This window comes from Pelophylax lessonae (assembly GCF_965119305.1).
Source record: "Pelophylax lessonae genome assembly, chromosome: 2".
NCBI lineage: Eukaryota > Metazoa > Chordata > Amphibia > Anura > Ranidae > Pelophylax > Pelophylax lessonae.
Genome location: NC_138769.1, coordinates 146,323,269 through 146,335,482, shown reverse-complemented (window position 1 = coordinate 146,335,482; position 12,214 = coordinate 146,323,269). Strand labels below are relative to the sequence as shown.

Here is a 12,214-nt window from a genome sequence, read left to right as displayed (position 1 = left end):
TGGTCAACAGGACTGTGGAGTCGGTAGATAAATGTTCTGACTCCGACTCCTCAGTTTTTTGTACTTCCGACTCCCCGACTCCGACTCCTCTGTATTAATATGCGAATGTATTTTATACATTCCTTGAAGGAAAAAAAAGGCAACATACATGTCATTACCACAGGACTACTGGCTGGGAAGCCAACAGTCTACTGTATTGAACAGGTTAAGCAGGACAAACACAATGAAAACAACAAAGTTTTATTAATTTTTTTTTTATTAATTAATCAAGTGGCTGGATAGTAGCAGCAGGCATAAACATCAGGAACAGGAACTTTACCAGTTCAAAAATACAAACCACATTATTTGGTTGTTTTAGAACAAAAACAAAGCTTATCTATATGAACCAAAAACAAAATCTGTAAAACCTAGAAATGGTTTATATTAATCTTGAAATGTACTTATAGGCTTAGCAAATGCAAATAAATTCAATGTAGAGTTCTAAGGAAGAGAATTGCCTCTGCCAGATCCTCTTTCATAGAGGCTCTTAAGTCAGAATTTATTATTTCTAGGGCTGCAAATAATCTTTCGACACTGACTTGGGTGGGTGGCATTGCAGTAACTATTCTGGCCACATCAATAACGATCTCTGGATAAACAAGGTTTGCTTCTTCAACATTAAGTTTTGATGAGCGATCATACTTTTCAACTTCTTTTAGTGCTTTATAAAACTCCTGTTGGATTTTTTTTATTTGGACATTTACTGGTTCTGTAACGCTTATGTGACGTCGCTTTCCTTTAGCAACTTCCATTTTGTCTAAGAAGGAATCAAAGTCAAATTCTTTGTTTGAAGAAGATGATCCTGAGTTGCCACTATTGCTTAAAAGAACTTCATCCTGTGGAGGTATTTCAGGTCGTAATCCCTTCATGCGAACTGCTACATCATAGAGGGCCTTTTTCCCAGTAGCAGTCTGTTCACTGTTCAACAAAAGTCGGCTCATTGGGTCGACATAAATAGCCGCTTACAAGATTTCATTTTCCAGCAAAAGACTCTCTCTTTTCATCATTGAAGATGCAATGCCCTCAGCTATTAACCCTCCATTTTTGTTCAGGCGATATAACAGGCTCTTTCATTCCAAGAGGAATTTACCCGGGGTTAGATCGTCACATTGCAACCTCTTGGTGACAGTGAAGGGATGAGAAAGAAGGTTCTCCAGCTCTTTTGTTTGTATCCACTGGCTTTCAGTTAATGCAAGATTTTCATTGTCCATTTCTTCTATGAAGTCTTTAAGTTCAAGCAAACGCTTCACCATTAAATAAGTGCTTCCCCAGCGAGTTGTTTGATCCAAAATGGCTCCTTTTCCTGCACGTCTTTTCAAAATTGCATCTGTTTTCGGGGCCCTGGCTGCAACAGTTACTTGCCGTAATTTGCCAATTAGTGTAGCTGCATGGCGGTCTTTTAATCCATCTCTTATGGCAAGTTGCAGTGTATGAACAGCACATAGCATATGATGAATATTAGCAAGCTTCAATGCTTCTTCAACAAAGTTGTCTAAAAAAATGTCAGTATTCTCTTCAGTTTCTAAACTTTCTCCAATACTTGCAGAGCTGTCTTCCTCTAACTCTAATATCTGTTTGTTACCTTCTTCATCTGCGTTCATCTTCTCAATTGTGCTCAACATTTTAGAAGCGTTATCTGTCACAACACATAAAATCTGTTCCTTTGTAATTTCAAAATCTTCTAGAACACCCTTGACTAACTTCTGAAGGTAATCACTGGTGTGATGTGCCTGAGTGTCCTTTAATCCGAGGGTCCGTGTTATTGTTTTGTTATTTTCATCCACAAATCTAACATTAATAGCAAAATAATTGACTCTGTGACGTGTGCATGCATCCATTTAAAGGAAGACAAAACGTCCTTTCAGAACTTTCTGTAGTTCTTCCTTTTTACATTTGGCCTCCTCAATTATAAGTTTCCTTATACTATATTAATTATAACTTTTTGTGAATTGGGACATTTAAACTTGCTTTTTTTAAATTCCAATCTAAATTTACTAGTCGGAGTCGGTGCATTGTTTGCCGACTCCGACTCCAGGTACCCAAAATTTCCTCCGATTCCGACTCCTCGACTCCGACTCCACAGCCCTGTTGGTCAAGGTAGAGGGATTTATGAACAGTTCCAAATACCAGTCAGCATTTGCACAAAAACTTCAGGTTTCTGCTAGAAAGCTGAACATGAAGAGGAACTTTATCTTTTAGCATGACAACGACCCAAAGCATACAGAAATGGAACAGATATTAGAAATTTTCAAAAAGACTTTATGCAAACTCATTGCAAAGTGTATTCCCATGGGTATTACGTTTTAAAGACTAAAAATAAAACTTATGTGGCTCGTGACCAAAGTTAAAAAAGCTATAAATAAAAAGAAAAGAGCTTTTAAAAATATAAAAATTAAGGAACACTATCATTGTTTAATTGTTACAAAGAATATAACAGAATATGTAAAAATGAAATCAAGGACACAAAAATTCAAAATGAACAACAGATTGCAAAAGATAGTAGGACAAACCCCAAAAAATTCTTCAAATATATTAATAGTAGAAAGGTCAGGTCTGAGCATGTAGGCCCTTTACAAAATAATCAGGAGTGGGTGACTGGGGACAAAGAGAAGGCAAATTTATTAAATATTTTCTTCAGCTCTGTGTATACAAAGGAGCATGGGGGAGCTCATGACCATAATGGGAATGGTATTGACACAGCCCCAAATGATCCACAATGGCTCAAAAGTGATATGGTCCAGACTCCAGAAATATTTAGACAGAATAAGGATGGATAAAGTGGCTGGACTAGATGGCATCCACCCACGCATCCTAAAACGATGCATCCTAAAAGAATTGAGCTCTGTAATTTTCAAAGCATTTGTTTCTAATTTTTAGGGACTCATTAAGGACTGAAATAGTACCACTGGATTGGCATAGGGCCAAAGTGGTGCCTATATTTAAAAAGGGATCAAAGTCTTTGCCAAGTAACTGTAAACCTGTTAGTTTAACTTCTATAGTCTGGAAGATACTGGAGAGTTGAATAAACGACCACATAGATGAGTTCTTGCTAAAAAAAAAATATTTTAAGCAACAGACAGCATGGAATCATGAAAGACTGCAGTTTTCAAACAAACCTGATTTCTTTTTATGAGGAGGTAAGTAAAACCTTGGACAGAGGGGTGGCTGTGGACGTAGTATACTTGGATTTTGAAAAAAGCATTTGACACAGTTCCCCACACCCCGCTAATATGTAAGGTAAAGTCTACAGGCTTGGAAAGATCAGTTTGTAAATGGATAGAAAATTGGCTAAAAGATAGAATTCAGAGAGTAGTGGTTAATGATTCTTACTCTGAATGATCTAAGGTTATCAGTGGTGTACCCCAAGGTTCAGTGTTGGGACCCTAACTTTTTAATATCTTTATAAATGATATAGGGTCTGGGATCAAAAGTACCATTTCATTCTTTGCAGATGACACCAAGTTTTGCAGTGGAATAACTTCCTTACAGGATGTCTCCAACTTACAAGCTGACCTCAATGCACTGTTTCATTGGGCAACTATGTGGCAAATGAGGTTTAATGTTGATAAATGGAAAGTTATGCACTTGGGGGCTAAGAATATGCATGCATCATACATACTAAGCGGAGTAGAACTGAGGGAAATCCTTAACGGAGAAGGATCTGGGTGTTCTGGTAGATCATAAGCTTAATAATTGCATGCAATGCCAAGCTGCGGTTTCCAAAGCAAGCAAAGTCCTTTCTTGTATTAACAGAGGCACAAATCATTACAAATCATTAGTAGGACCTCAACTGGAATATGCAGTTCAGTTTTGGGCACCAGTTCTTAAAAAGGGTATCGGGGAACTGGAGAAAGTGCAGAGAACCAAACTGATAAGAGGCATGGAGGAGCTCAGCTATCAGAAAAGATTAGACAAACTGAATTTATTCTCTCTTGAGAAGAGGAGATTGAGGGGGGATATGATCAACATGTATAAATACATAAGGGGTCCATATAGTGAACTTGGTGTTGAGTTGTTCACTTTAAATACATAAGGGGTCCATATAGTGAACTTGGTGTTGAGTTGTTCACTTTAAGGTTAACACAGAGGACAAAAGGGGCACTCTTTAGGTCTAAAGGAAAACAGATTTCGTCTCCAAATACGGAAAGCTTTCTTCACCGTAAGAGCTGTGAAAATGTAGAATAGACTCCCTCCAGAGATGGTTCTGGCTAGCTCACTAGATTGCTTTAAAAAGGACTGGATTCTTTCCTGGGTGTACTTAATATAAGAGGGTACTTATATTTATAGGTAAAGTTGATCCAGGGAATATCCGATTGCCTCTCGGGGATCAGGAAGGAATTTTTTCCCCTGCTGTAGCAAATTGGATCATGCTTTGCTGGGGGTTTTTTCGCCTTCCTCTGGATCAACAACGGGTATAGGATTGTGTATATGGGATTGTATGGTTGGGTTTTCATTACTGTTTTTTTTTTTTGTTTTGTTTTGTTTTTTATTGGTTGAGCCACATGGACTTTTTTTTCAACCTGACTAACTATGTAACTATGTAAATATATATACATCTAAATCAACAAAGGAATGGCTTCACCAGAAGAAGATACATTTTTGGAATGTATTCTAAGGAATTCTAAGCCAGAGCTTAGACTTGAATCTGATTGAAAATCTGTGGGTTGATGAACGGGAATTCCCCCCGCAATCTGACAGATTTGGAGTGTTTTTGCAAAGAAGAGTGGGCAAATTTTGTCAAGTCAAGATGTGTCATGCTGATAGACTCATACCCAAAATGACTGAGTGCTGTAATAAAATCAAAAGGTGCCTCAACAAAGTATTAGTTTAAGGGTATGCACACTTATGCAACCATATTATTTTAGTTTTTTATTTTAACTTCAGTTCACCTAAAATATTTTAGTTTGTTGTTCAACTGAGTTGTACAGTTTATAGGTCACATTAAAAGTGAAAAAAGTTCTGAAATGGTTTATCTTTGTCTAATGTTTTTACATCACAGAAACCTGACAATTTAACAGGGGTGTGTAGACTTTTTATATCCACTGTACCTGTAATGAAGGATGCCCCATATTGTGCAGGCAGCTGGATCCTGGAGAAAGCTTCACTGCAGAGATGTCTGTCCTCTTAATGGGTGTAAACCAGTGGTGGAACTACAAGGATCGCAGCAGTTGCCATTGCGGCTGGACCCTGGAGTTCTGCCACTGTGGGGGGCCCGTCCGTTCTGGCTGTGCTACTGTGAGGGGCCGCCCGCCCACCCGTCCATCCATTCGTTCTGGCATGTGGGGGGTGTGGCAGGCCGCTGAGGGGAGGCTGAGCACTGGAGTCTCCGGAGTCTTAAGCCCCGCCTATCCTCTCCAGAGAGAGAGAGAAGCCGTGTAGGGAGGCAGAGGTTCACACTGAAAAAAAATGTCATCTAACCAGCTGACACCAATAGAGTTAAGGGGGAGGAGCTCTCCCCTCTGCAAGGAGACCTCATGATACAGAGGCATCCCTGGAGGCACGTGTCGTGAATGCTGAGGGGGAATCGACTGACTGACACAGGAAGTGACAATATGAAAGTGCAACTAATTCCAACCTCCACCACCACTGCCATTGATCTCACCCCCTTCACCACAACCACTGCCACTGATCTTACCCCCTTCACAACTGCTGCTGCCACTAATCCAACCCCCTCACCACCGCTGCCACTAATCCCACCCCCCTCACCTCCACTGCCCCTAATCCCACCCCCCCTTACCACCACCGCTGCCACTAATCCCACTCCCCTCACCACCACCAGTGCCACTGATCTCACCCCCCCTCACCACCACCACTGATCCCACCCCCTCACTACCACCGCTGTTACTAATCCCACCCCCCTCACCACTGCTGCCCCTATTCCCACCTCCCCCCCACCGCTGCTACTTATCCCACCCCCCTCACCACCACTGCCTGCAATCCCACCCTCCCTTACAACCACTGCTGCCACTAATCCCACCCCCTTTCCCCACCACCAGTGCCTCTGATACCACCCCCCCCACCATCACCACTGATCCCACCCCCCTCACCATCACCGCTGCCACTAATCCCACCCCCTCTCACCACCACCACTGGCACTAATCCCACCCCCCTAACCACCACCACTGCCACTAATTCCACCTCCCTCCCTACCACCGCTGCCACTAATCACACCCCATCCTCACTACCACCACTGCTACTGATCCCATCCCCCCCTCACCACCGATGCCACTGATCCCACTCCCTTCACCTCCACCGCTGTCACTGATTTCACCCCCTTCACTACTAACGCTGCCACTGATCTCACCCCCTTCACCACCACCGCTGCCACTGATCCCACCCCCTTCACCACCACCGCTGCCACTGATCCCACCCCCTTCACCACCACCACTGCTGCCACTAATCCCACCCCCTTTCACCACCAGGCTGCCACTGATCTCACCCCCCCCTTCACCCCTTCCCCCTGCCACTCATGCCATCCCCTCACAGCTGCCACTGATCTAATGCCACCACTGCTGCCACTGGTCCCATCCCACCACCACTGCTGCCACTCATCCCATTCCATTACCACCACCCCTGCCACTAATCCCACCACCAATGCTGCCACTCATGCTATCCCACCACTGCTGTCACTGATTCCAGCCCCCTCTGCTGCAGGCAGAAAATTGAGGGGATCATTACCTCTATATGCCGCCCCTTCTATCCAGGTGTACAGGGGTGACGCTTGGGGTTGGGTCACCCCAGGGGTCAGGGGGACCCTTCATGGTAAATAATCCTATAGCTTTAATTACATTTTTTACTGTTATGAACTACTGTATGTCCCATGCTGTGCCGGTAGCTGGATTCTGGAGAAAGCTTCATTGCAGTAATACCTGTCTTCTTCCTCTCTCTAAACTGTGTCATATTTTTAATGTTGGGTGCCCATGGGTTAGATTTACCACAATTTATGTTCTATAGAAACCATAGGAAATAATTCAATCTATTTATTGGGAGCACAGACAATCACAAAAATGACAGATGCTCAAAATCTTTCATACCCTACTAATAAAAAAAACTTTTATTGCCCTTTGGAGTGATTTGTTTTCACTTCCTGTCCCAGTGACACGCAGTGAAATGATACGACAGAATTAAACCCTCATACATGATCTATCCAGAACTAAAACACGTTTTAGCTTGAGTTCTGCTGTAAATACATCCTTGATGATAAAGACATATCTTATCTGCCTAATGTTAATGTCTACCTACAATTCTCCATGGATATCAGTAAAAAGAAAAGCACTGAAGAATCATTACACAAAGTCACCTCTGTTTTATTAATCCTATAAAGTTTCTTTTGGCTTTACTCTGAAGGTAAATTTGCATTAATTCATTTCAACCTCCGCTGGTCATAGTGAACTGAAAAATGTATCAGTCAGACTTAATTTCGAGCTAAAAGATATATATTCATCAAAGGCATATCTGACACCCTATGGAGATGAAAAAGCTATATCTACTGATGACTCCGTTCTGATTAAAACATCCCTGCGGGATCTCAGCAGCTATAATCTTTGAGTTGCCTTAAAAGTTTAAAATAGTAGTAATAAGAAAGTCTGAAATTTAACCCCTTTCCCCCCTGCCCTGTTATAAATTTCCTATGTTGGGAGGGCATTCTTTTGCACCTTCTATACATTTTAATGCAGTAGAAGCATACATTTGCAACAGTAGACAAGATTAAACACATAAAAATATTTAATTTACTAAAGTAATACAATAAGGCCTAATGCACACTGGATGATCTAAAACGCCAATAGCGTGAGCTGTAAAGAGCTACAGAATGAGTTTTGCAGCGTTTTTGCAATAGCGTTTTTCAGCCTCTTTCAACGTTTTTTAGCGTTTTTTAGCTTTTTTTTCTAGCAAAACTATACTCAAAAGCGTATGGCTCAAAAATGCTGATAAAAGTGTTTTTCAGCTTTTTAAGCTTTTATCAGAGTTGGAGTATTTTACAGTTGAAAAACTTTCTTAAAATTCACTACTTCTGGGGTTTTTTCAGCTAGAAAATGCCCCTGCCAAAAAACGCTGATAACATCCTATGTGTGCATGGACACACAGGATAACATGCTGGGAAGTTTACTGGCTGCAAAAAAAAAAAAATGCCTGAAGCCAAAAATAGCAGCTGTAAAAACGCATGCATGAGGCTTCAATGTTTTTTTTGTAAAGCTTATGTAAATCCAAAGACAAAAATGTATATATTGCAGTTTACCATTTCATAGATGCCCCCGCAAATTTAATTTTTTTCCCATTTCCCATTATTATAATCCTGCCAAGTAACACTTCCAGTCCCTTCATATCTACACTCATTTTTTTATTGTATCTATGGGGGAGTCATGGTTGTCACACAGGTTAGATCTCAAACATGTTTGCCTTTGTTTATTCCCATTACATGGTGGTTTGATGAGACTAGTAGGTCCTGTATGCTTTCTTAAGGGCACAGGAAGTGACAAAAACGCTCCATTCCTGGCAATATTAACAGATATTTACATAGTTACATAGTAAGTCAGGTTGAAAAAAGACACCATCTGGCTCAACCAATAAAAAAAAATAAAAAAACAGTAATGAAAACCCAACCATACAATCCCAAATACACAATCCTATCCCAGTTGATCCAGAGGAAGGCAAAAAAAACCCCAGCAAAGAATGATCCTATTTGCTCCAGCAGGGGAAACAAATTCCTTCCTGATCCCCGAGAGGCAATCGGATATTCCCTGGATCAACTTTACCTAAAAATATTAGTACTCACTTATATTATGTACACCCAGGAAAGAATCCATGTCTTTTTAAAGCAATCTAATGAGCTGGCCATAACCACCTCTGGAGGAGGGATGTCTATTCCACATTTTCACAGCTCTTACGGTGAAGAAACCTTTCCGTATTTGGAGACTAAATCTGTTTTCCTCTAGACATAAAGAGTGCGCCCTTGTCCTCTGTGTTGCCCTTAAAGTGAACAACTCAACACCAAGTTCACATATTTTCTGTACTTGCTGAAAATATTTTTACCTTGAAAAATTAAAACTACTACAGTCACCATACCTAAAGACTGGTAAGCGCCACAAATATATTTTACTTACCCAACATAATTTCCTCATACCTCTTAATAAAGGTTGTCAGTTTTGTCATTTAGCTAAATTTGATTAGTCGTAAAATGTTTAATAGAAATTTGTTTAGAAAATTGGAAGGAAACATTAGCAGATGTGAAGGGTATGTGTGGGCCTAATAATAGCTTTGGGCTGTTGCAAGTACTAGCAATGGCTAGTGGCATGACAATGTGCGCTCCTAACACACAAGAGGCACAATCATGTATACAGTATGTACAGTACATGACTGAGCCAGCCTGTGCCACAGTAAATGTACTTTGGTGGGGTAGCAAGTGGTTAAGGTTGGTGACACACTCAGAAGTAAGTCCACATGCAGGCATCACAGAGTCCTTGCATTGTCATTCCATAGCTAGTACTTACAACAGCTCGAAGATAACGTTAAGCCCACACATACCATTAACATCTGCTAATGTTTCCTTCAAATTTTGTAAATACATTTCTATTAAACCTTTTGCCAGTAATCATATTTAGTCTAAGTGACAAAACTGACAACCTTTATTAAGATGTATGCTAAAATGATGTTGGGTAAGTGAAATTTATTTGTTTATACCTATAAAAATGATTAACATTGATTTGTGACCAGACATTTCTGGTATATTTTGCTCTCCTTCTTGGTACTATATTGATATAAATGCATGCATAGTTCAGAATAAATGTATTAAATGCTTAGAGATCAGTCATAATGCTGTCCCTTATACCATGATTGAAACCTAGTTTCATGGAGAAGTCATAAATCTAAATTAACACTGACATTTCTATTAATGTTTGATCACTTAGTAGAAAATTACATGCCGGTAAACTTTGAATGAAAAAGTATGAATGTAAAGGTCAGTTTTAACTTGAACTTGCTGGGGATATATACTGAGAGGTCTAAAGCTGAACCCCAGATATGAAAGACACAACGTAATGAAATTCTGAATTCATGCATACATCTGTTAGAAATTCTGTATACAGCCCTACAGAACAGACAGTACACAGTCCACATGGGCTTTGCTGCTTAACTGCAGACAGGAAACAGGAACTTTATTATAGACCAATGACATGGAGTATACCATAGATACAGCTACAAACTTATAAACACTGACATCTACTGGTTGAAGAATATATCTCTACTAAATACTTATGCTGATGTGCAGTAGTTGTTTCACAAAATACAATTCTGTATTACAACAATATCATTCAATGTATTTTTTGATGAAAGCAGGGTAAGTACCTAAATGTAATTATGTATCACTTTCTTGCAGTCCTGTATAGAACAACTGAGATTAGGAGAGTGAGAAGCAGAGAAAAGTGCTAGTGAGTTATGCTTTAATTCAAAGGGGCTAACAAGGAGCATGCTGATAGGAGGTGAGTACAGAGTGACAAGCTCATCAGTCTGCTTCTTCTTATTTCACTTTCTAGTCACAGACTGGACAGGAGACAAAACCTGTAAGTGTTACTTCAGGAATAGAAAAAATCAGGTCTCCTGCCCTGACAGACTGGGCTTAGCTATCTAAATCTGAGGACTGGATGGGCATACAGATACCATCACTAGACAACAGTACACAGAGACTCAGTGTAAGACTCAAATTATATTAAAACCCACATCAATATGTTGGAGTTGTTAAGTAACACCATTTACATTAGAGCAAGTCTGCGACTAGTGCAGATCCACAAACTCAGCAGTTACTTTAGCTTTGAACATTTTATGCCATAATCAGATGAGAGCCATTACAGTACATTAACGGCTATTATCCATTTTAAATGAGATCTGAGAGGCAGAGATGGAAAACAGACTCTAAAGAAAGACTAACAAAAATAAAGTTTGTGTCTTCAAAATGGGTTCTATATCGGCGTTTAATGCCAAACCAGTGGTACTGATTGTGTCTAATAAAAACTCATACAGAGAGACAAGGAAGAAGTATTGGACTGAATACTATTGGAAGCTTTTTTCTTTTCTTCCACACCTATTATATTTCCTCATATTCAGCAAGTACAGTCTCTATATCAAAACTGATTGAGAGGAATACTTCATCCAGGGCCAGATGGAGCCTGTTGGCACACAATCCCTTAATTCTAACAGGCACCTCTTTTCATTTATATTCCTTCATTTAGGACAGTTATCAGCAAGTATATAAGTGATTCAGACGCAGCTGAGCAGTAATGGTACAGTTTATAGTACCGTATATACTCGAGTATAAGCCGACCCGAGTATAAGCCGAGGCCCCTAATTTTACCACAAAAAAATGGGAAAAATTATTGACTCGAGTATAAGCCTAGGGTGAGAATGCAGGGCTGCGGGCATGGTACAGGAGAATGCAGGGCGGTGGGCATGGTACAGGACAACGCAGGGCTGCAGGCATGGTACAGGACAATGCAGGGCTGCAGGCATGGTACAGGACAATGCAGGGCTGGGGGCGTGGTACAGGACAATGTAGGGCTGCAGGCATGGTACAGGAGAATGCAGGGCTGCTGGCATGGTACAATACAATGCAGGGCTGCAGGCATGGTACAGGACAATTCTGTGGGCATGGAACAGGACAATGCTGTGGGCATGGTACAGGACAATGCAGTGTTGTGGGCATAGTACAAAAGAATGCGGAGCTGCGGGCATACTACAGTAGATACAGTGCTGCGGGCATGGTACAGGTGTACCATGCCCGCAGCACTGCATCCCTTGTAGTATGCCCGCAGCCCTGCATAATGGCAGGTAGTGCCGCCCGGTGCCGGCGCGTCATTGCGCATGCGCCGCCGCCGCTCGGGAAAGCTTGTTTACGTTTGACTATTCCCGGGAATAACTGAACGTGTACGGCCTGTCCCGAGCAGCGGCGGCGCATGCTCGGTGACACGTTGGACATTTTTTTTTTGTTGACTTGAGTATAAGCCGTGGGGGACGTTTTCAGCACAAAAAATGTGCTGAAAAACTCGGCTTATATTTGAGTATATACGATAACTAAGAGGCAGGAGATTCATTTGCATGAAACATTGTACAAGATGCAGTATAGCAGGGGTCTCCAAAATGTGGCCTGGGGGCCAGATGCGGCCCTTTGTTTGCCTTTAACTGGCCC

At 41.1% G+C, this 12,214-nt stretch overlaps 1 protein-coding gene and 1 pseudogene across 5 annotated transcripts in view; one reads left to right on the top strand and one right to left on the bottom strand.

The window, feature by feature from the left end:
* The window catches only part of SGSM2 (small G protein signaling modulator 2), a 507,049-nt gene that overhangs the window by 362,389 nt on the left and 132,446 nt on the right, over nucleotides 1-12,214 (top strand). The window lies entirely within an intron of this gene.
* Nucleotides 277-9,604, bottom strand: LOC309546633 (annotated as a pseudogene). Its single transcript has 2 exons — nucleotides 9,528-9,604; nucleotides 277-1,962 (listed from the first exon to the last, which is right to left on the bottom strand). The product of its transcript is annotated as an uncharacterized misc_RNA (transcript).